The sequence below is a fragment of the Dromiciops gliroides genome, chromosome 4 (genome assembly GCF_019393635.1).
Source record: "Dromiciops gliroides isolate mDroGli1 chromosome 4, mDroGli1.pri, whole genome shotgun sequence".
In the NCBI taxonomy this organism is placed as follows: Eukaryota; Metazoa; Chordata; class Mammalia; order Microbiotheria; family Microbiotheriidae; genus Dromiciops; species Dromiciops gliroides.
In genome coordinates, this window is record NC_057864.1 from 434502729 (window position 1) to 434525131 (window position 22403).

The 22403-nt window shown below is 39.3% G+C and overlaps 1 protein-coding gene across 1 annotated transcript in view; it reads right to left on the reverse strand.

Moving 5' to 3' along the window:
• VAV3 (vav guanine nucleotide exchange factor 3) overlaps positions 1 to 22403 on the reverse strand; it is a 488752-nt gene that overhangs the window by 274614 nt on the left and 191735 nt on the right.

The window sequence follows — 22403 nt, forward strand, 5'->3', positions numbered from 1 at the left end:
CAAAATGCTTTGAAGTCTGAATGGCAAAATGAAACAGCCCCCTGCCCTCAGGGGATTACATTTTACTGGCAATATTTATATTCAACAAGAGGAATCTATTTTGTCAGACTATACATCTCCAACTTCAGTTTCAGCAAATAAAGTCATTTGAATTATAATGTCGTTAGGGAAGACCACATATTGTTTTCCTAATGTTGGAACTTAGCCACATGGCAGATTGATTCAACCACCACCTATAAGAATAGCAGGGTGCCTGGGGGCACCTAGGTGGCGCAGTGGATGGAGCACCAGCCCTGGATTCAGAAGGACCTGAGTTCAAATCCGGCCTCAGACCCATGACACTTACTAGCTGTGTGACCCTGGGCAAGTCACTTAACCCCAATTGCCTCACTAAAAAAAAAAAAAAAAGAATAGCAGGGTACCTGTGAATACCAATCTTACTATCCCCTCCTCATCTCAATCATCACCAGAAAAAAAATAGAAAACGTTGCTTTTCTTCATATAACCAGCAGAGGGAGCCGTTTCATAGAATATTATTTTTGTTTTCCCATTTAATTCTGCTTAATAAGTGCAGACATCTCTGAGGCTTATTAGACTGATTCCTCTACTTCTCCAAAGGTTATTTCTTAATATTCTTCAAAGTGTTGGGGGTGGGGAGTAAGGAGAAGAGGGTGATATAGGAAATAAGTGCAGTGGGGGAATTAGGAAAAAGCCAGAAGAACAATGTTATCTTAAACACAAACCCTCTGGGCTCTCTTATGCTCTGGTACACAATTCAGCATTGTCTGTCTTTGTCTCTTTGTCCGCAGGTCTCTGTCTGTATCTCTGTTTCAGTATGTCTCTCTGTCTGTCTATCTCTATGTGTGTCTGTTTTTGTCTCTCTGTATCCGTATGTCTCTTTGTTTATCTATCTATCTATCTATCTATCTATCTATCTATCTATCTATCTATCTATCTATCTATCTATCTATCTGTGTGTCTCTCTGTTTTGTTCTGTATCTCTCTGTCTCTGCCCCCCCCCCCATTCTGGTCCAAACATTAAACATAAGCACTGCCAAGGCAAACATGTAAAGTCTACCCAATGTGGTCTTTTAAAGGCTGTATTTGTTATTCTTTAAGGTCTATGAGCACAAAATCTTGGCAATCAGCGAACTTTTGAACAGGCTGAGTCCCAAAAATAATGCTGGATCCTCAGGTCCCATGTGATCAAATATGATCTCTCCCAGTGAGATAAGAACATGGCTATGCAAATATTTACAAAAGAAAAAGGAACCAGGGAAACCATCGAATCTTTGTGTTGGTGTGGTCACAGGATCATTCATACAGCACAGGAACAAAGCTTTAGAGCTGGGAGGTGACGTTACCTGCTCCAATCCTTTCATTTTAGAGATGAGGAAACTGAGTCCAGAGACATTGAGTGGCTCTCCCAAAGTCACACAGGGATCAAATGACAGAGCCAGAACTGAACACAGGTCCTGTCACTCTAAATCCAATGCTTTTCATTGTATCATTATTAAATAATTGTGTTTCTGGATAATTCCCTGAACTCTAATATGAAATCCTAACTACTAGCTATCCAAAAGGATATACTCTTTCAAAAAAGCTGCAGCAATACAGCAAACCACCAAAAGATGAGGTATGGTACTTGAGCTTAAGAAGATGTAAACATCAGGGCAGCAGGTGGCGCAGTGGATAGAGTACTGGCCCTGGATTCAAGAGGACCTGAGCTCAAATCCAGCCTCAGACACTTGACACTAGCTGTGTGACCCTGGGCAAGTCACTTAACCCCAATTGCCTCACCAAAAAAAAAAAAATAGATGTAAATATCAAATCAGTCCAAAAGATATTTTTAAATTATCCAACTTAAAGATTAAAGTCATTTTTCCTTCATATTTCTGAATAGGTTCAAACAATTTTTGATTAAATGTATAATTACACAATTTGAAAAAAGAGGTCAAGATTTACTTTATTTCTGTTGGGCTAGATACTGGGAAACAGCAATCAAATTCTGGAAAATGACAATCAAAATGGCAATGAACTCATATCCACGTAGACTGCTATTTTCGGATACTTTGTTTTAAAGAGAAAACATTTTAAGTGTCACTGTTATTATAGACCATTCATAAGCATCCAAGGTCTCTAGGGGGAAAAAATCAAGCATTATTATTAGCTCCATTTCACAATTGGGGAATTTAAAATGTCAAAGGTTAAATCATTTCAAGTGGCATCAACAGAAGTTGTATGTGGGCGAACAAAGGCAGGGTTTGAGGGAAAAAAAAGTCACACTTGTGTTTACAGAGAGACAGTCTATAATGAACATTCACTGCTGAATGAGAGAAAGGAATGCCCCTTCAGTTATTACAACCCTCCTCCACACTCTCTCCACCCCCTTCCTAAATTCAATGGGACAGAGTCTTCTTTTCCTATTTACTTATTTTCTAATTTGATTATTTTTAAGGTCTTATGATCACTTCTGTGCTTTCTCTTTTCCATTAACTCCTTGAGATTCTAATCAAATGAAATGAACAGCAACAACTTTCCCCAGATGGAAGACTAACGTCACACACTGCTCAAACTACCTGCTATAACTATTTCTCTAAATAAAATGGTCATTTTTTTCTCATTTCTCTTCTGGTATATAACTTGTCTAGATTTTATTTTTTTTTTTTTTTAATTCTCCTATGCTAAAGAAGTGTGACATAGTTGCTTGTGAGGTTCCTACAAAACTCACCCACAATATACATATAATATTCCATTTCTCCCCTCTTCCTGTCTTTTTCTCCCATGCTTAAAATGAGTTCCCCTCCTCCTTTCACTTCATGGAAACCTAAACATCTTTCAAGTTCATCTTGAACACAACTTCCCTGCTAAATGCTATTTGCTAATTAAGGGCAAGGACTTTTTTTTTGTCTTTGTAGTCTCATTCTTAGCACAGTGTTCCACACATAGCAGGCCTTTAATAACACTTGATGATTTTTTTCATTGAAAAGCATGGCCATGTAGTTGTCATCCAGAGAGGAGCTACACAGTAGCAAGATGGCGGATCGCTTTTCCTGCTTCAATGAGGACCATGACTTCTAGGATTTCACGGGAGCCAAGATGGTGGAGGAAAGGCAGTGAGCTCTTGAACTCATGACATGATTGCTCCAAAAACCTTCCAAATAATGCCACAGGACAATTCCTGGAGCAGCAAAACCCACAGAAGTATGTGTTGAAATCATCTTCTAACCAAAGACAGCTTGGAAGGTTGGAAGGAGGGAACTGCTGTGCTGAGACAAGAGTGGAGCCCAACCCCACAGTCACCCTGACACAGATCCAGTCCCAGGAAGGCCTTGGCAGAGAAAGAGAACACCCAGAGCCTCTGAATCAGCTGCAGCACCAGTGTCGTCTGGAACTAAGCTCACAGTCTGGTGAGAGGGCTGGCAGGGGGAGATTACAGGGGTCTATGCTGGTGTTGAGGCAGAACTTGGGTTTTTCACCCCTGCTGGGAACCAGGAGGTAGGCTTGAGTAGCAGTGGCCCAGGTTGGGGAGGAGCACAGGCTCGTCAGAGCTGAAAACTACAACACACAAAGCTGGTTGATTAGCAAGTTGGTCTGGGGTCATCTATAGACCAGGGAACAGGCCAGGCAAGTGAAGAACCCGATCCTCCTTAAATCATACCATCTGGGACTTCTGAAGCTTGGGATACTGCAGGCTGGAAACAGTGCCCCACTTTAAGGAGCTAAAAGTCAAGTAAAAGAGAGGCAAGATGAGCAAGAGGAGTGACTGTCTTCTGTCTGAGACTGGGTTTGGGCTGGGATCCCTCTGGGTCCAGGGTGAATGCTTTGCCCACTGTGTCACCTAGCTGCCCCATGATGACATCTTTAGGGTTAAATTGAGGGGTGAGGGGGATGCACTGGGGGGAGGGGGAAGGACAGAGGTAGCATGGAGTGAAATCCTACATGAAAGAAACAGGAAAGGGTTTATGAAGTGGGGGAAGAGATGGGAGAGGAGCAGGACAGTAAATTAATTTTACACTCATCAGAATTGGCTCAAAGATCTTAAACTCATCAGAGTTGCCTCAAGGAGGGATTAACACACACACACACACACACACACACACACAATTGGGTGGAATAATCTATTTAATCTGAGCAGTAAATGAGCCTAACACTGTAAATGAGCCTAACAGAATTGGCTCAAAGACTTCAATCTTATCAGAATTGGCTCAAGGAGGGAATAACATACACAATCAATTGGTTGGAGTAACCTAACCCTGCAGGAAAATAGGAGGGGAAGGGGATAGAGAGGGGCAAAAGAAGGGAGGACAGATTGGGGAAGGGGACAGCCAGAAGCAAATCCCTTTTGAAGAGGGATAAGGTGAAAGAAGATGGATAATAGAGTAAATATCATGGGGAAGGGAATAGGATGGAGGGAAACAGTTATCAATAGTAATCATGAAAAAGAGAAAAGAGGGAAATTGTACAAAAATATTTATAGCAACTCTTTGTGGTAGCTAAGAGTTAGGAACCAGAGGAATGTCCATAAATTAAGGAATGACTGAAGAAGCTACGGTATATGATTGCTGTGGAATGGTATTGTGCTATAGGAAATGACAAACAGGATGATCCCAGAGAAACCTGGAAAGACTCATATGAACTGATGCATAGTGAAGTGAGCAGAACTGGGAGGACATTGTGTATAGTGACAGCAGTATTGTTCTATGAGCAATTATGAATGACTTAACTACTCTCAGCAATGCAATGATCCAAGACAATCCCAAGGGTCTAATGACAAAGCATACTATCCACCTCCATAGAAAGAACTGATAAAAAGATCACTTGTGAATTGTACATATATAACCTAGTTGATGTCCTGTGAAGCCGGGAGGAAAGGGAGGGAGGGAGAAAAATTTGGAACTCTAAATCTTATGAAAATGAATGTTGAAAACTATCCTTACGTGTAACTAGAAAAAATAAAATAAATGTTTGTTGGAAATAAAAAGAAAAAAGAAAAGAAAAAAAGCATGGCCAGGGACAGCTAGGTGGCACAGTAGATAAAGCACTGGCCCTGGATTCAGGAGGACCTGAGTTCAAATCCGGCCTCAGACACTTGACACTTACTAGCTGTGTGACCCTGGGCAAGTCACTTAACCCTCATTGCCCTGTGGGGGTGGGGGTGGGGAGGGGGACAGCATGGCCATTGGTTAGGGTTTATCAGTCATTCAGTAGTCAATAAGCATTTATTAAGTGCCTGTTGTGTGCTAAGTGCTGGTCTTACTCAGAGTTCTGTCACAAATGGGCTGATTGATGGATGCCAGAAAAACCATTTGACAATAGCTCCATTTGAGCTATTTGCCTCATTCCCTGACTCAAAAGTAAGTTAAAAAAACTAATAAGACCTTATGGTTTCTTGAAAAGGCAGAATGATCAGCAAGCAGTAAAGCAAAGAACATAGATTTAGGGTTTGAAGAAACCATAAACATTCATCTATTCCAACACCCTCCTTATTCTAAAGATGAGGAAAGTGAGATACGAAAAAACCAATGCATAGCTAGGACATAGTAAAGCCTGGATTTGAACCAGCATCTAGCATTCTTTTCAACTCACCAAGATAATCAACCTATGAAAGAACATTTGACTTTTTGTTTTCTAAAGGGATTTAGAGGAGGGGGAAAGACAATATAGCTCAATAGGTAGAAAGAGCTTCTGCACCAAGAAGATCTGGGTTCAAGTTCTGATTCTGACATGTGGTTGTGAGGCCCTGGGCAAGTCATTCAAATATTAGTGTTCTAGGTCAACTCTTTAAGGATCAAAGTAAAAGAAAATGTGTTGACCAGTATTGGTAGGAGTCCCCTCACCTGGGAGTATTATACCTATAACCACTAAAATCATAGCTTCAGTCACTACCCCTAGTCTTAATGGGGTGTGGGGGGGTATTAAAGTCATTAGATTGTAAGCTCCTTGAGAGCAGGGATTTTTTATTCATTGTATGTTCAGCACTTAGTACAGTCCCAGACACATAGTGGACACTTAATACATGTTTATTGAATTTGATTGGATTAGGTAGAGGTGGAGGGTAGAATAAAATAATAAAGATTTTTTTAAAAGGGTCACAAATTCAATGTGAATTCAACTTAGAGAAAAGGAAATACTGCATTGTAATTTGCATCAACTTTCATGTTATTAAACTATAGTAACAATTGTACAATTTTTTGTTTCTCTTTCATTTGTGTCTGACTTCATGGCAGCGTGGACCATAGCACACCCAGCCCCCTTCCATCCTCCATTATCTCTTGAAATCCGTCCAAGTTCAAGTTCCTTGTTTCCATTAAACTATCTATCCATCTCATCCCTAGCCGTCCCCCTTTTTATTTTGCTTTCAGTCTTTCCCAACACCAGGGTCTTTTCCAATGAGTCCTGTTACAATATATAATAATTGTAGTTTGATTCAGTGGTAAAGGATGCCGACTGAGAAGATTTTGTTTGTGTTTTTGTTTTTGAACATGGCCAGTGGTTTTGCTTGTCTGTGCATATTTGGCTTTCTTCATTTTTATTCAGTGCTGGAGAGAATGGGAAAGAAAATCCATTTTTTGTCCATGGAAAACAGTAAAAGTCCCCCACCCCACCCCCAAAATAGAAAGAAATAGAATTTCCAGTCTTTCAGATCACATGTTTTGTAGCCCTTCTAATTTGAAACCAGGAAGGCGGAAACTTTAGTCCACATTAAGGCCGTGCGGAATAAGGTAGGTTTTAGTCAATAAATCAACTACTAAATATCTTCTTTTGTTCAATTCTGTGATATCATCAATGCAGGGGGTCTCCAGTCTGGAAACTTCTCTTTAACTTACTATCTTAGAAAGCTATTTGGGGCATTGGTGGGTTAAGTGACTTGCCCATGGTCAACCAACTGTTAGGTATCAGAGGAAGGAATCCAATCTAGATCTTTCTGACTTCTGTCTTCAAGGCCATATTCACTCCACCAGGATGCCTTCCATTAATAAAATACACCAGGCTTAAATCCTAAGGAATCTGTACTATGGATGATAGAAACAGATCCATAGATGTGATCTCCTGAGCAAGACCCATGATGGACAATGCTTCCCATATAGAGTTCTAAGATATTACCTTGAGCTCGTTATCTTAATTTGTCTTCTAATTTTAATCTTGTATGGCAGGCTGCTATGTTGGGATGCTTTCTAACCTGGTGCCAGCTCTGATGATCAATTTTAGAGACCTGATTAAGTTGTGATGTTTAAAATCTAAATTGTGGTCACCTTCAATTAGAAGCTTTGGCACCAGTCCTTGGGCATTAAACATTTATTAAAGCATACAGATATTCTCATGTAGTTCAGAAAGTTAAGAAAAAAGCCTATTTAGCCTAGAGTTCCAGCCTGGTCTGGTTCTTCCTCAAGTCCTCTGCCACAAGCCTGCTTCAATCATGAACTCTCCAGCAAACTGATTGGGGAAGCTTTTTATAGGTCTGGAACAGAGGCGGTCCTTACACACTGCTTCAAGCTGATTGGTCGGCGTCCTCCAAATCTATTGGTTCTGAAGGTGTTCTCAAGTTGTGATTACAATCCAGTTAACTTGAAGTAGGCTAATCAGCAGTTAATCACTCTCACTTGATTCAATCAGTCTAGATTAATCTCCAGGTGGGTCTTTGAGTATCTGCTAAATCTCATTATTTCATCACAAAGTCCCCAAAACAGAGAAGATACAACAAATCCTATGGAAAATAAAGAAGTATCACTTACCAAAGGAGATACATGGAAGGCTAAAATGTGCCAAGAAATTTATTCTTGCTAGACAAGGGAATATTTTGTAATTCAAAGGGCATAGAGTTTGAGAGGAGGCAGCTAAAAGGGCCTGAAGTCAGAAAGACTGAGTTTAAATCTGGCTTCAGATACTTACTGGCTGTGTGACCCTATGCAAGTCATGTAACCTCTGCTTGCCTTAATCTAATGAAGAAAGAAATGGTAGATCACTCCAATACCTTTAGAAAACAAAACAAAACAAAACATCCATGGACAAGCATTGGTGTGCAATGGTCCAACAGGGTAATGAAGAGTCAAACCCGATTGAATGTCTCAACAACAACAGCAGAGAAATCTCTGAGTGGTGCAGCCAAGTGAAAAATGAGATGTCTGAGCTGAGTTTCCTCCTTCCATTAATTATTCAGTGGTGAAGAGAATGGGTCTTGGAGATCAAGTCTTGCTGACTCTCCAGGCCCAGGGTTCTATCCTCTGCACCACCTTGCTGCCCATTCCTGCTTTCCTCAAAGTCTCTAGAGACAATGCATTCTACAGACAGCTGTAGCTGTTAGGAAGTTTTTCCTGACCATCAAGCTGAAATCTGTCCCTCTTCACCTTCCACCCACTCTCTTAGTTTTGCCCTCAGGAGCTCAACAGAACATGTTTCAACTTTCCTCCACATAACAGCTCTACAAATGACTGAAAGTAAATATCATTTCCTTCCTAAACTCACACTGAATATGCCCAGTTCCTTCATCTGATCAACACAGGGCACAATCTCCAATCCTCTCATCGTTCAGCTATCCCTGCCCTGGATCTCCTCCTGTTTCTTAGTGGCCTGTCCAAAATGTAGTGCCCAGTACTGAACAACATTCCAGATGTGGTCTGATCAAAGCAGAATACAAAGGGATATCTGTCCATGCCCCATTTCTCCATTAATTCAGTCTCAGATCTTGTGAGCTTGCTCAGTTGCCATAGTACACTGCTGGTTTGTATTGATTTTTCAGTCCACAAAAAGCTCACATGTTTGTATATGAACTACTATCTATTCCTTCCTCTTCCATCCTGAAATAGGATACTTTACTCTAAACTCAAGGTTAAGATTTTACATTTATCCCTTTTAAATTTCTTCTTATTATGATCTGCTGTGAATGACTTGGTAATTTTCAGCAATGAGATGATCCAAGACAACTCTGAAGGTCTTATGAAAAATGCAGTCCCTCTACAGAGAGAGAACTGATAGTGTCTAAATACAGATTGAAGCATATATTTTTTTAGTTCCTTTATCTGAAATTTTGTTTTTGTCTGTTTTCTTTCACAACCTGGATAATGTGGAAATGTTTTGCATGACTGCTCATGTATAGCTTGTATTGAATTGCTTGAGTTCTTGGTGGGATGGAGGAAGAGAATTTAGAATGCAAAGTTTGTTTTTTTAAATCGATGTCAAAATTTGTATTTACATGGAATTTGGGAAGACAAAATTCTGAATAAACAAAAAAATTCATCTTATTAATTTGGTTCATTGTTATAGCTTGAAAAGATCTTTTGGAATCCCTCCCAGCTTCATGATACCTGCTATTTTGATATATAATTTTATCTGGAACCAAGAAGACCTGAGCTGAAATCTGAGCTCAGACATTTACTAGCTGTGTGACCCTGGGCAAGTCACTTGACCTCTTTCTGCCTCAGTTTCTTTATATGTAATATGGGGATAACAATAGCACCTATTTCCCAGGGTTATTGTAAGGATCATATGAGATGACATTTATAATCCTTAAAGCATTATGTAAATGTTATCTATTAGTAATAATGATAACTTGATTATTATTTGATTTTTATTATTGTATTATTTTATTTATTTAATATAGATTTATATATTTTTATTACTTATTGAATTTTTAAAATGTGAATAGCACATGCCAAGGACAGATCATCTAGCACTCCATTAGTGACATCTATCCATTTTAATTTGAAGGCCAAAACAGGACAATGGAAATCAAATCAGGGAAAGAAATACTAAGATTTCTGTTGAGTCCAGAATGCCATGGCCCCAGCTACTAGACTCTAATGTCTATATTCTCAAACTAAAGGGGACCACTTTCCTATTTTTTTCGGAGTGAACCTTTCTCCTAGCTTACATAAAACAGTTGACTGTCCCCATCAACCCTAAACCAAACAGACCCTGAATATGGTAGTGGGTCTCTATTTCTTGGTCCAGGTACCCCCTATTAGGGTTGTTATTTTGTACAAGGGTCTCTGGGATCCCCCTTTAATGAGGGACAGGAGGCTTCCCATCTCCTAGTTTCTTTTTTTTTTTTTTTTGCTGTGGGGCAATGAGGATTAAGTGACTTGCCCAAGGTCACACAGCTAGTAAATGTCAAGTGTCTGAGGCCGGATTTGAACTCAGGTCCTCCTGAATCCGGGGCCAGTGCTTTATCCACTGTACCACCTAGCTGCCCCTCCTAGTTTTTTTTTTTGTTTGTTTGTTTGTTTTTTGTAGGCAATGGGGGTTAAGTGACTTGCCCAGGGTCACACAGCTAGTAAGTGTCAAGTGTCTGAGGCCAGATTTGAACTCAGGTACTACTGAATTCAGGGCCGGTGCTTTAACCACTGTGCCATATAGCTGCCCCCTTCTAGTTTCTTTTAATCCAAACTCAAATCCAAATCTAACTCTCTACCATCTGGTATGAGGTGTTCAGGGAGGACTAGCACCTCTCCTGAGAGGGCCTGCAAAGCCTTTTTCAGGGCTGCTCATCCACCTTCAACCAGTTCTCTCTTGTGGCTCAAGAAGTCCTGGCATGTGTGGCAACCCCACCCTGGTAAATGGCCTTGGCAGACTGGCTAGACCAGGTTGAGGATAACCCAACAGGTGTCAAACCCTTCAGAGAATAGCACAGCTGATTTACCAAGTGCCAAATTAGCACACCTGAAGCACAAGCCCTAATTAACAAGTGAGGAGAAATGCAAATATCCCATTCACTCCTGCTAAACTTCAGTTTGTCTAGAAAAACATACTGAAATCAGGAGACAGGTAATAAAGAATGTAGTTGTTGGTAAACAACAACCAAGACAGCAATGTTTTACCGAGGTGAGAAAACATAATCAGGTTTGCAAATCATCCTCTCTATTCTGTGGAACAAAATATAGATACAGACTGCAGAGAATGTGTGAAAATGTTAATATCTCTAATCCTAAAAACAGGAGTTTAATTACAGGCCCAGCAGGCAAACAGTGATTACTCATTATACAGTTACAGCAATGACTAACACCACATTTGAGGTTGTGGGGGACAATTTCCTTTACAATTCACTTGGTTGTTCCATTGCATCACAAACCTCTCTAAATGACATTTCTCATCCTTTACTGGAAAGCCAGAGCAAAGGTTTGTTTGTGTGGTACAGAATTAGCTGGACAAAATCTCGTGAGTTGGGGAAATTGAATAAATTAATGGGTTATCCAAACTGCCCAGAAAATAGGATATTGGGTCAAATTCAAATAATTTATTTTCCAAGATCAATCTCATGCCACTCCCAACAAACTCACACAAATTGCCCATGGTAATTTCTACTTCTTAGACTTCTGTCTTTATGTCTGTTGGCACATCAATATAAAGTGCAGTCACCTTGAGGGTCTGCATGTGTCCAAGGGAAATCCATTCTTTAATAATAGCCCTAACATTCTACCTTACTAACACTATCTAGAATAAGGACAGAGAGAATTCAGAGAGGATTAAAGAACCCTGGGTGTGGAGTAAATGTGTTCTAGACCCTGTTGGAATACAATAAATGATGTACCTGTTAGATAAATGCTATTCACCTGTGTAACTGCTGGCAAGGAGGATTGTAGGGTCACATGGTCAGTCAATCACTATGGGACAAGAAGATAAGTAAGAAGAGGAAGCCAGAAGGGTTCAAAACTAGGTTGTAGCCCCAAGGCCTGGGATAAATAGAACCTCATCTTATGATTTTGTGTTCTTGCCATGTGAAGCTGCATTCAAATATCCAATTTACTTTTGATTATTTTTTTTTTGCAGGGCAATGGGGGTTAAGTGACTTGCCCAGGGTCACACAGCTAGTAAGTGTCAAGTGTCTGAAGCCGGATTTGAACTCAGGTCCTCCTGAATCCAGAGCCGGTGCTTTATCCACTGTGCCACCTAGCTGTCCCTACTTTTGGTTCTTAATGGAACTGTCAGCCATAACTATTTCCTCAAGTTACTTATGTGACATTTCCCATCATCAAGTCAGCTGATCTGAGCTCTAACTCAATTATTTACCAGCTGTATAACCTTGGGGCAACTCACTTAACCTCTAGGGGTTTCAGTTTCTTTTATCTGTAAAGGAAAATAGCACTTGTACTATCATTGTACACTTACTCATATCACTTCTTATAGGAGCAGACGGTGTACTAATTCACACATGGATATAGGATTGGAAGCAACATTCAATGTACAGTGATCAATGGATATCTACCCATTGGGTGACTTCTCCCTACCCAAGGTGCACAGTGACAAGAGGTTGTCCATGCAGAGCCCTTCCTGCACAGAGTTCTATGCTTGAGATCAAATTTCTCTCTAGGTATTGCAAACTGTAAGTAAAAAACTCACAAGTGAGCAACAGGTTAGAAAGACTGACTAAATGAATAGTTTTGTAAGTGGTTTGGGGAAGGTCAACTATACTAATGGTCCAACTCTAAGACATATTCATTCTGGTCTATGGAACCCATAGGCCTTGGAGCCAGAATGTTTTTCAGTGTTGGGTGACAAGAAAGAATCCTTGCCATGACCTAGGAAAGTAGAGACTAGGAGTTAATCTGATCACAGTGCCCAGAAGAACAAAGGAACATGGTAGAATCAATCTGTTGGAAGGAACAGGGATCTGGAGAGAATTTTCTAAACTCAGATGATAGAATGGGAAGGGTTAAATATTGGCAGGGGGAAAAGATACCTGATCTTACCCAATGTCTTTTGATCCATCCAACCCATGGGAGCTAGCTCCCCTTTAAGTCAAAGATTTTATAACTTCAGAGGTGTGGTCCCTGACTTCAAGGAGATTACACTTTAGATGAAGAAATATATGTTGTTGAGTCATTTCAGTCATGTCCAAATCTTCATGACACTATATGAGGTTTTCTTGGCAAAGATACTGGAGTGGTTTGCCATTTCTTTCTGCAGCTCATTTTAAAGATGAAGAAACTGAGGCAAATGACTTGCCCAGGATCACACAGCTAGTAAGTGTCTGAGACCAGATTTGAATGCAGGTTGTTTTTTTAATTATATATAAACATAAAATTAATAACAAAAGGCAATATATAAGCATCAAATGAGTAATAAATATTAAAACTCTTTTCATGGAAGAGGGAAAGGTTGCTATGGTGTAAGTGTAAGGAGTTGGGAAATTTTTCAGAGGATATGAAATGGAACTATACTTTAATAAATGAAAGGATTTTTTTTTTAAATGTGAAGTTTTCAATAAAAGTAGAAAAGTAAAGATAGGAAGTTTGGGGGCAATAATGTGCATGGTCTGTTCCATTCCAGAAGGCTGTAACTAAGGTTGGGGAACTGGGTCTTTTTCTGAAGATACAGAAATTTAGAGACAATATATAATTTGTATACTCCTTCAACAAGAAACACTTGGGCTCAGCACTTATTTAGCAAGAATAATTGGTAAAAACTGGAAGTCCAAAGGCCATGCATTAGCCTGTGGCCCCATCTGGCTCTTTTCCACAGCAGTGGCTTTCCCAGAAGCACCCTTCTGGTATCTTAAGGTCTCTCCATTCTACTCCACAGGGCAACATCCTATGGTCTCTCATTACACCAGTCCAACTCCCAATTTACCAACTGAATTTGTTTTCAGTAGAAACAAAGATACATAGCCTGATTTGAAGGTTTCTTTCATGTTGCTGCCTTTAAGGAGCAGTCAGTGGTATTTGCCCAGGTGCTATTATGGCTAAATATGGCCCTGCAGGGGGGCAATAAATAGATTACTAAGAGTAGGAGATTCGTGTAGGAAAAGAGGAAGAGAAAATGTTGGAGGCCTAGACTGGAGTCAGGAGCTTGAATGCCAAACTAACCCATTTGGATTTTCTTCTTTAAGTGACAGAGAGCCACTGAGTGGTTCTGGGAGTGATTGGCATAATGACTGATTAATCTGATGGAAGTCATGAGTCAGAGTCTGGTGGAGAAAAAAAATGATGAGAAATTTACTGAATTAGTATGGGAGTGGGATGATAATGGACTACACTAGAGATTTATCACAAATAAAAATGAATATTCATGGAGAAGAGGATTTTCTGATATAAAAATATACCTTTACAAATATATATTCAAATGAATGTTAAAGTAATAATAATAATAATAATGTGAAAAGGATATTTTATTTTCCTTAGTTCACCCTTATTCCTGTATATTATACTTTAGGCAGCTATGGCATAGCGGATAGAAAGCTGGCCATGAAACTAGGAAGACCTGGCTTCAAATACCATCTTTGACACACACTGGCTCTATGATCCTGGGCAAGTCACCTAACCTTTTAGTGTTCTGGGCAATACTCTAAGACTATAAGTTGCAAAGAAGGTTCTAACCTATATTAGTAGATGGAGTTTCCCAATACTGATGAAATAGGTCAAGTTCATTATCTTTATGACCATTATTCTAACCCTCATCCTAACACAGCTACTACTAATAATAGCTAATATTTATAAAGTGCTTACTATGTGCCAGGCACTGGACTAAGCACTTTACAATTATTATCTCATTTGGTTTTCACAACAATACTGGGAAGTATATGTTATTATTATCTCCATTTTACAGAGAAGGAAATTGAGGCAAACAGAGGTTAAGTGACTTGCCCAAAGTCATACAGTCTGAGAACAAATTTAAACTCAGGTCTTCCTGATTCCAGGACCTGTGCTCTATCCACTGTGCCACCTACCTGCCACTATAATAACCCCTTTCCCCCTTATATTTGGAATATGGTTTCTTATGTTAGATTACTTTTAATTGCCAGAATAACAAGAAAATAAAACAAGAGTGTGGGGAGAGAGAATAAGAAATAAACATAATACTACAATGTATACTCGGTGTGTTACAAAGGAACAAGAATCAGAGAAACATCCCAAAGAAATCTCCAGGCTCAGTGTTTAATATCTGGGTATTAGGATACATAGAAAGAATGCATAAGACATTCTGTTTGGAGACTAATTTGTGTAAATATACTTATAGTCATTTGCAAAACAATTGTAGCTATCTTTTTTTTTTTCTGAATGTAGCTTGGCAGGCTTCTGAGAAAACTGTCGACCCTGCCAACTGTCCCAGTAATTTCTTTTGTAAGACATAATTTAGTACCTGTGAACATTCAGCACTAGACCAGAATGCTTTATTTCTTTAGGTCAAAGACAGGCTCCCGCTGTCAAATAAATAACACATTTGTTTAGGGGATCACAGACCCTGTGGTCAAAGAATTACGAGCCCCTACACTTGGGGAGATCCCATATTTACTCCTTTTCTGTCTATTTAAGCTTATCTGTTACTGCCTCTACTCCTAAGGACACAAAGCATTTACATAAATTTTATGGAAAAGCAAGGACTGGCCAGACAAATTAGCATGGATTCCCAGGCCTGAAGTCTGAGAAAAATCAGACTGGTCTTAAAATAAATTAGTCAGGGAGCAAAAAAGAACTTTAATAAAAATGGAAGATGCTGTGGGATACTGAGTACCCAGCAGGTAAAGTTTCCCTATGAGAACAATGTGGAATATTATCAATAAAAGTTTTGTAGACTGATTGGGAATGTTTATGATCTACACTTTGTCTCTTTTTATTTTTATCTCTCTTTTTTTATTTGCCTTTTAACTCCTCTGAAAGGATAAAGTAATTAATCTCATAAAAAGGGACTTGTGGAATTAAGTTGAGAAAAGAGAAAGGACAAATTCAGTCTGATGTGATCAAAAATACAAAGAGAGTGACTTCCCTGAGAGAATGTTTTATTTCACCCAAACACAATTCTACCTTAAGAATCTATTTTCTATGATTCAGACTTGATAGCAGGGGTTTACAGCTCCAGAATCTCAAGTCCACTTAAGTCATTCTAATTCAATTCAAACTTTATTGAGAATTTACTAGGTATACAGTCCTGTCTTAGGAACCAAAGGCCTCCCTCCATTTGAGGGAGGATCCCAGGCCACTCATCCTTCATTCTCCTGTCGGCTTATGCTTATGATCTCTGGACTTTATCACCATGTACATAGGTACCTTCTCTTCTCTTCCCCATTCCCCCCAGCTCTGTATTATTATCCTAATTTCACATATGAGGAAACTGGACAGACAAAAGTTAAAGTGACTTGTCCAGAGTCAGAGTGAGTTAGTTGTCAGTGGCAGATGTAAACTCGACTTTTTCTTATACCAGGCCCAGCACGAGCAAAACAATCCCTGATCCCAAGGAACTTACTTCTAAGTGGAGAAGAGATATCATAAAGGGGTAGTGGGAAAGAGTGGGGCATTGGAGGCACATGGAAAATTAGTCTAGAGATGTCTGGGAAGTGAGATGAAGGTCTAGATCCAGATATGATAAGACAAAAGCCCACTAATGAGAACCCAGGATTATTCCAGGGGAAGAGTCCAAGTGTCTAGTGTCTAGGCAGGGTTAGAATCAACATGGCCTAGAGATAGACAGGAAGAAGCATCTATGCCAGGCCCTGAGAAATGACTGTAATTTTAATAAGTAAAAACTGTGTTGGACAGCTAGGTGGCACAGTGGAAAAAGCACCGGTCCTAGAATTCAGGAGGATCCGAGTTTAAATCTGGGCTCAAACACTTGACACTTACTAGCTGTGTGACCCTGGGAAAGTCACTTAACCCTTATTGCCCCGGGAAAAAAAAGTGTTTAGATAAATTCTATACTCCTATTTCTCCTTACACTTTAAATTCTTATTTGGTAACTTAGCCAGGAGATAAAATGAGTTTGACTGAGAGAAGGGTACTCTGGCTACAAAAGATGCTTGCCACCAGCTTTCTCAATATTTAAGCTTGGGGGCGGTTAGGTGCCACAGTGGATAAAGCACCGGCCCTGGAGTCAGGAGTACCTGAGTTCAAATCTGGCCTCAGACACTTGACACTTACTAGCTGTGTGACCCTGGGCAAATCACTTAACCCCCATTGCCCCACAAAACAACAACAACAACAAAATATCTAAGCTTGAACCAAAAAATGTTTGTGGTAAAAAACAGAAGTTTTTTAGCTGAATCATTTGAGAGTTGACCTCATGCTACTGAAGCGGCTTTTGAAGCACCACCCTTTTGGGGAGGAGACCACAAAAAACAGCCATGCACCTGCTGCTGCAACTCCTAGCTGGCTCGCCATATGGAAACTTATCATTTCAGAGACTAAATGCAGACCCTGGAGAGAATATATGTGCTAACAAAAGGAGAGACAGGTATACGTAAGTCCATGGTTTGCTTATGAATGGCGACTATGTAGAGCACAATTGCTAGGACACAGTCCAGTTCATCCTCTCTCCCTCCTAATATAACCTAATTTAACTGAACTTGTTTTCTTTTTGTCTCACTCAGTCTAATCACCTGTGGCCTAGCACAATCACTGGCTGTCTCAAAACCATGAGATATGGTATGATAATCTTTCCATAACATTTTTCAGGTGTCAATGAACACATACTAAATTGTCTTTGATCCAGACACATGGTGGTAAGAAGTGTTATAGATTGCATAATTACCTCAACCCTCTATTAAATAAAGGAGGAAATGTAATGGAATTTATTAATTTGATAATTGACAACGCTATGCTAAGGTTTAGTAAAATTATCAACAACCATGGGAAAATTCTCCAAATCTCTAATAATAATAAAAATGTAGATAAAGACAACTCTGAGGTTCCATTTCAAACCAATCAGGTTGGCAAAGAAATTAAAAAAGAAAAAGAAAAATTAGTTGGGGGTAAGGGAAAGGGGTAATTGATGAGAGGAAATAAATACACACTAATGTGTTGAGTTGTGAACGGGTCCAAACATTCTGGAAAACAGTTTTAAACTATACTCAAAAAGTAATTAAATAGTGCATGTCTTTTCATCCCACAATAGCACTACTAGGCATATACATCGATAAGGTTAAAAATATAGGGTAAAGACCTACATATAGAAAAAAATATTTATAGCTGCATTTATTTGTTTGCTGTTATAGCAAAGAATTGGAAACAAAGTGAGTGTTGATCAATTAGAGAATGGTTAATCAAATTAGAGTATGTGAATGTAATGGAATATTATTGGACCATAAGAGTGATAAAAGGTTCAGAGGAAAGCTGAGGATAATTCTATTAACTAATGTAAAGGGAAGTAAACAGAATGAAAAGAAACAATTTATACAATTACTACAATGCTGTAAAGAAACAACATTGGAAGAATTAAGAAACTCTAATAGTGGGGGGAGCTAGGTGGCCAGTGGATAAAGCATTGGCCCTGGATTCAGGAGGACCTGAGTTCAAATCCAGCCTCAGACACTTGACACTTACTAGCTCTGTGATATATATATATATATGTATATGTATATGTATATGTGTATGTGTGTGTGTATACACACACATAATAGTGACTAGTTGTAATTTTTTTTTTGAAAACTGATGATGAGGGGCAGCTAGGTGGCATAGTAGATAGAGCACCGGTCCTGGAGTCAGGAGGATCTGAGTTCAAATCCAGCCTCAGACACTTAACACTTACTGGCTGTGTGACCCTGGGCAAGTCACTTAACCCCAATTGCCTCACCCAAAAAAAAAAAAAGAAGAAGAAAGAAAACTAATGATGAAATGTACTACATATCTCTTTGCAGAGAAGTATTGGACTATAGTAAGACATAACAGATATTGTCAGATACAACCAATGTGTAAATTTGTTTCCTTGACTCTGTTTCTTATAAGGGAGGGTTTCTATGGAAGTGGTGGAGAAAAGAAGTGATAGTGATGCAAAAAAAAAAAAAGAAAAGCAAAACTGTCAGTGAAACATTTTAAAATACACAGATGAAAGTAGAAGGAAAAGACCCAGATAAGTAAGTGATGTTACCACAATGTCAAATTTCATGTAAATTTTTAAAAAACATAATGTATGTAACATGGATCTACAGTTTTATCTATCACCCCCTCTTTTCTGTTATTTGGGTAATGTTCATATTTATGGTTGTTAAGTTCATGATTTAAAAAAAGAAAAAAATCATAAAGAAGCTAGAACTAGAATATAGATGACAAATCTCCCTGAATATGATAAAAAAAATTTCAGACTGTGTTTTTAGTTCCCCTTTCCCCATCTGTTTCAACTGTCCCTTGATTTTGAGTCAGCAAACCTGGGTTCAAACCCAACTCTACCATATCCTAGGTCATTTAACCCTTCTTACCTTCCATTTCTTCATTAACTCAAAAGTAATGATAATGCAAACACTACCTGCCCACTAGTACTGATGTGAGGAGAGTCCTTTATAAGCCTTTAATGCTAGGTAAGCATCTGATATTATTAAAACATAAGTTAAGATGAGAGATATAGAGACACACAGAGTGAAGAGAGGAGAGTGAGACAGAGAAGAGAGAGGGAAGGAGGGAGAAAGGGAGTGAGGGAAGGAGGGGGAAGGGAGAGAGAGAGAGAGAGAGAGAGAGAGAGAGAGAGAGAGAGAAAGGGAGAGAGAGAGAATATGAATAAGACTGGCTTGCCTTGATCTCTTTTTCAAACAACAACAGAAGATCCAGGTAGCCAGAGTGAAACATGTGAAATGCACATCTATTACCTATCAGACTTTAGTACACTAGCCTGTTCAGGAAAAGGCTGAATAGAAGGAAGAAGTCTTTTTGTCCTTTGAAAACAAGGAAAAAAAGGAGACAGAAATGGTTTGTTACAGTGGTAATGGCATTAAAAGCATTCTTGGCATGCTTGCTGGCTTTGCTAAACCCATCAAGCAAAGTTAAGATGGTGGGGGTTTTTTACATTATCTTTTAAGAAAAAAAATATTTTCTCTTGGGAAAAAATAATGGGATTTGGCAGATACTCAAAGGCCCACTTAGAGATTAACCTAAACTGACTGAATTAAGTGAGAGTGATTGACTTTGCTGATTAGCCTACTTAAAGTTAATTAGATTGTAACCACACCTGGCTGGCCCTTAAGAAGGTATTGTTCTCAGAAGCTAAGACTTCGAACTCAACATGAGACTACCTTCAAGTCCAATGAACCAATAGATTTGGATGATGCTAACCAATCAGCTTGAAGCAGTATGTAAGGACCACCTCTGCTCTGGACCTATGAAAAGCTCACTCAGTTTGCTGGGGCAGTTTGTGTTTGAAGCAGGCTCCTGGTGGAGAACTTGAGAAAGAACCAGACCAGGCTGGAACTCTAGGCTAGATAGGCCTTTTCTTAACTTTCTGAACTCCACATGTTCTCCTTTTACTAATACCTAGTATGCTTTTAAAAATGCTTAATGCCCAAAGCCTGGTGCTAAAGCTTCTAATTTAAGGTGACCACACATTTAGATTTTAAGCATCACACTGTTCCATTTCTTCATAAATGCTCTGATCTTAAAGAAAAGTTGGAATTTCAGGGCTAACCACTAACAAAGAGATATATGTCACTGAAGGGTGATGGCAAAAATGGACTTGTGCTTTTTACATATTTATCAGCTTGCCAACTGAGGAACACTGGCAATGTAAGAACTCCAGGAAAAACAAAGGTTCTTTACTGAAAGGACAAGGATAACTAGTTTTCCCGATGCATAATCCAGGCCAATTGCTGCAAAAATAGCCACTGAGATAGCATGACCATAACATATGGGCAAGAGGGTATCTCAAAACGCAATAAAGAATGTCAATAGTAATTGATATTAAATAAAATCTAAATTAAAACCCAAATAAATTGCTCTTCTTCTTCCTCTTCTTCCCCCATCTCCTTCTCTTTCTCTTATTCTTGGGCCTCCCTAATATTCCCCAGGATACAAGTAAGACAGCCTAATGCTGACTGAGTGAGGAAGCTTTATCTTGCACCATTTTTCCAACCTTGGCTGGTCCACTGCTCTTTAAGCATCATGGTGGCCCTCTGGTCACTAGATAAGTGCTGAACTTAGTGCTTCCACATGTTTGGCTTTAGACCTAACTCAGAACCCCAGTCTCTCCCTTTTTTCCCTCTTAGCCCCTCCTTAACTTTAGGAGGGCTGGGCACCACACCAGCTAAATGAATGTTGAGAAACAGCTTTTCAAGAGACTACAAATGCTTCAATACATTTAGAAAAATGGGGGTACAGCACAAAATAAGGTGACTTGGCTCCAATCCCTCCAAGAGACTAAGAAATGGAGAATCTATGTGGGAACACTTCAGGAAGGAGACATTTTACAAGAGAGCTCACCCTCAGAATCAAGGCTGTCTGACCTGAGGCCACACACAGTTGTCTCCAAAGTACCCTGGAGCTTCTAGTAGAATAAACTGGTCTGTCCCAAGGCAATCCTCGGGCCTTTAAGCCTAAACTGAGTTGTTTTCTTATACAAATATGTCAAGATTAACATGAGTTCAAATAATGCAAAATTCAATTTAGGGCTAACTAGAAAACAATATTAGCCATGCAGACAAAGCTTCAGGTTTGTGTGTATTTGAGATACTGAAAGAAAATAGAAATGGAGAGTGAAGAAACCTTTATGGAAGAGTTGGTAAGGAAGTTCAATTTTGTAATGTTAAAATTACCAAAGAGGCAGCACAGATGACGACAGCAAAATATCCTGACGTTTTGAAGAAAATAATCAAAGAAGGTAGATGCATTGATAACCAAAAGCATTCTGTTAGAGAAAAAAACAACAAACAGGAGAAAACTTATTTTCAATGAGCTAGAAAATGACCTTCCATATTTCTTGCCCTGGGAACAGCAATTGGATCAATAATAGCACTGCTTCTGGAAAAGGCTTACCAATATTTCAATCATTTTTTTCAGTTATATCTGACTCTTTGAGGTGCCATTTTGGGTTTTCTTGGCAAATAAACTGGAGTGGTTTGCCTTTTTTTTCTCACTGCTCATTTTTACAGATGAGGAAACCACTGCCCAACCTGGTTTCAATTGCAGCTTAAGCCAAATACCTCTAATCTCCTCACCATGATATTAACTCAAGCCTTGACTGATACCAACTCCCTTAGCCTCCTCTCCCCCATGATTGGAGGGCTAGAGGGTAAAAATTGGACTTTTTGGCTCACTCAACTCTGCATTTGCTCCTCTTCCTAGTTTCATCTCCAAGAAACAAGAAATACCATGGTCTGTGCCCCAACTCACCCTTTCCTGCCTCCTTTTATGTGTGTGACTAATATGTCATTTCATTTCATGTCTTTGCTTTTCATCTTCTGGCTGATATCTCAAAGTACCCCCAAAGAACTACACTTGTTTTACCCTCATCATATTTAGAGAGGCTATGGGGCAAAGTCCATAAAGTCCTAGTGTGGGGATCAGGAAGATTTTCATGTGAATGCTCTCTCTGACCCTTCCTCACCATGGAACTCTAGTGAGTCACTTAACCTTCTCTGAGCCTTTAGATTGTAAACTCTCTGAGGGCAGGGACTATCTATTTTTATTAATTGTATCTGCCGCACTTAGCACAGTGCTACCACATAGTAAGGGCAGGTGATTATTGGAGCAGGATGAAATATGGGATACGCCTAGGGA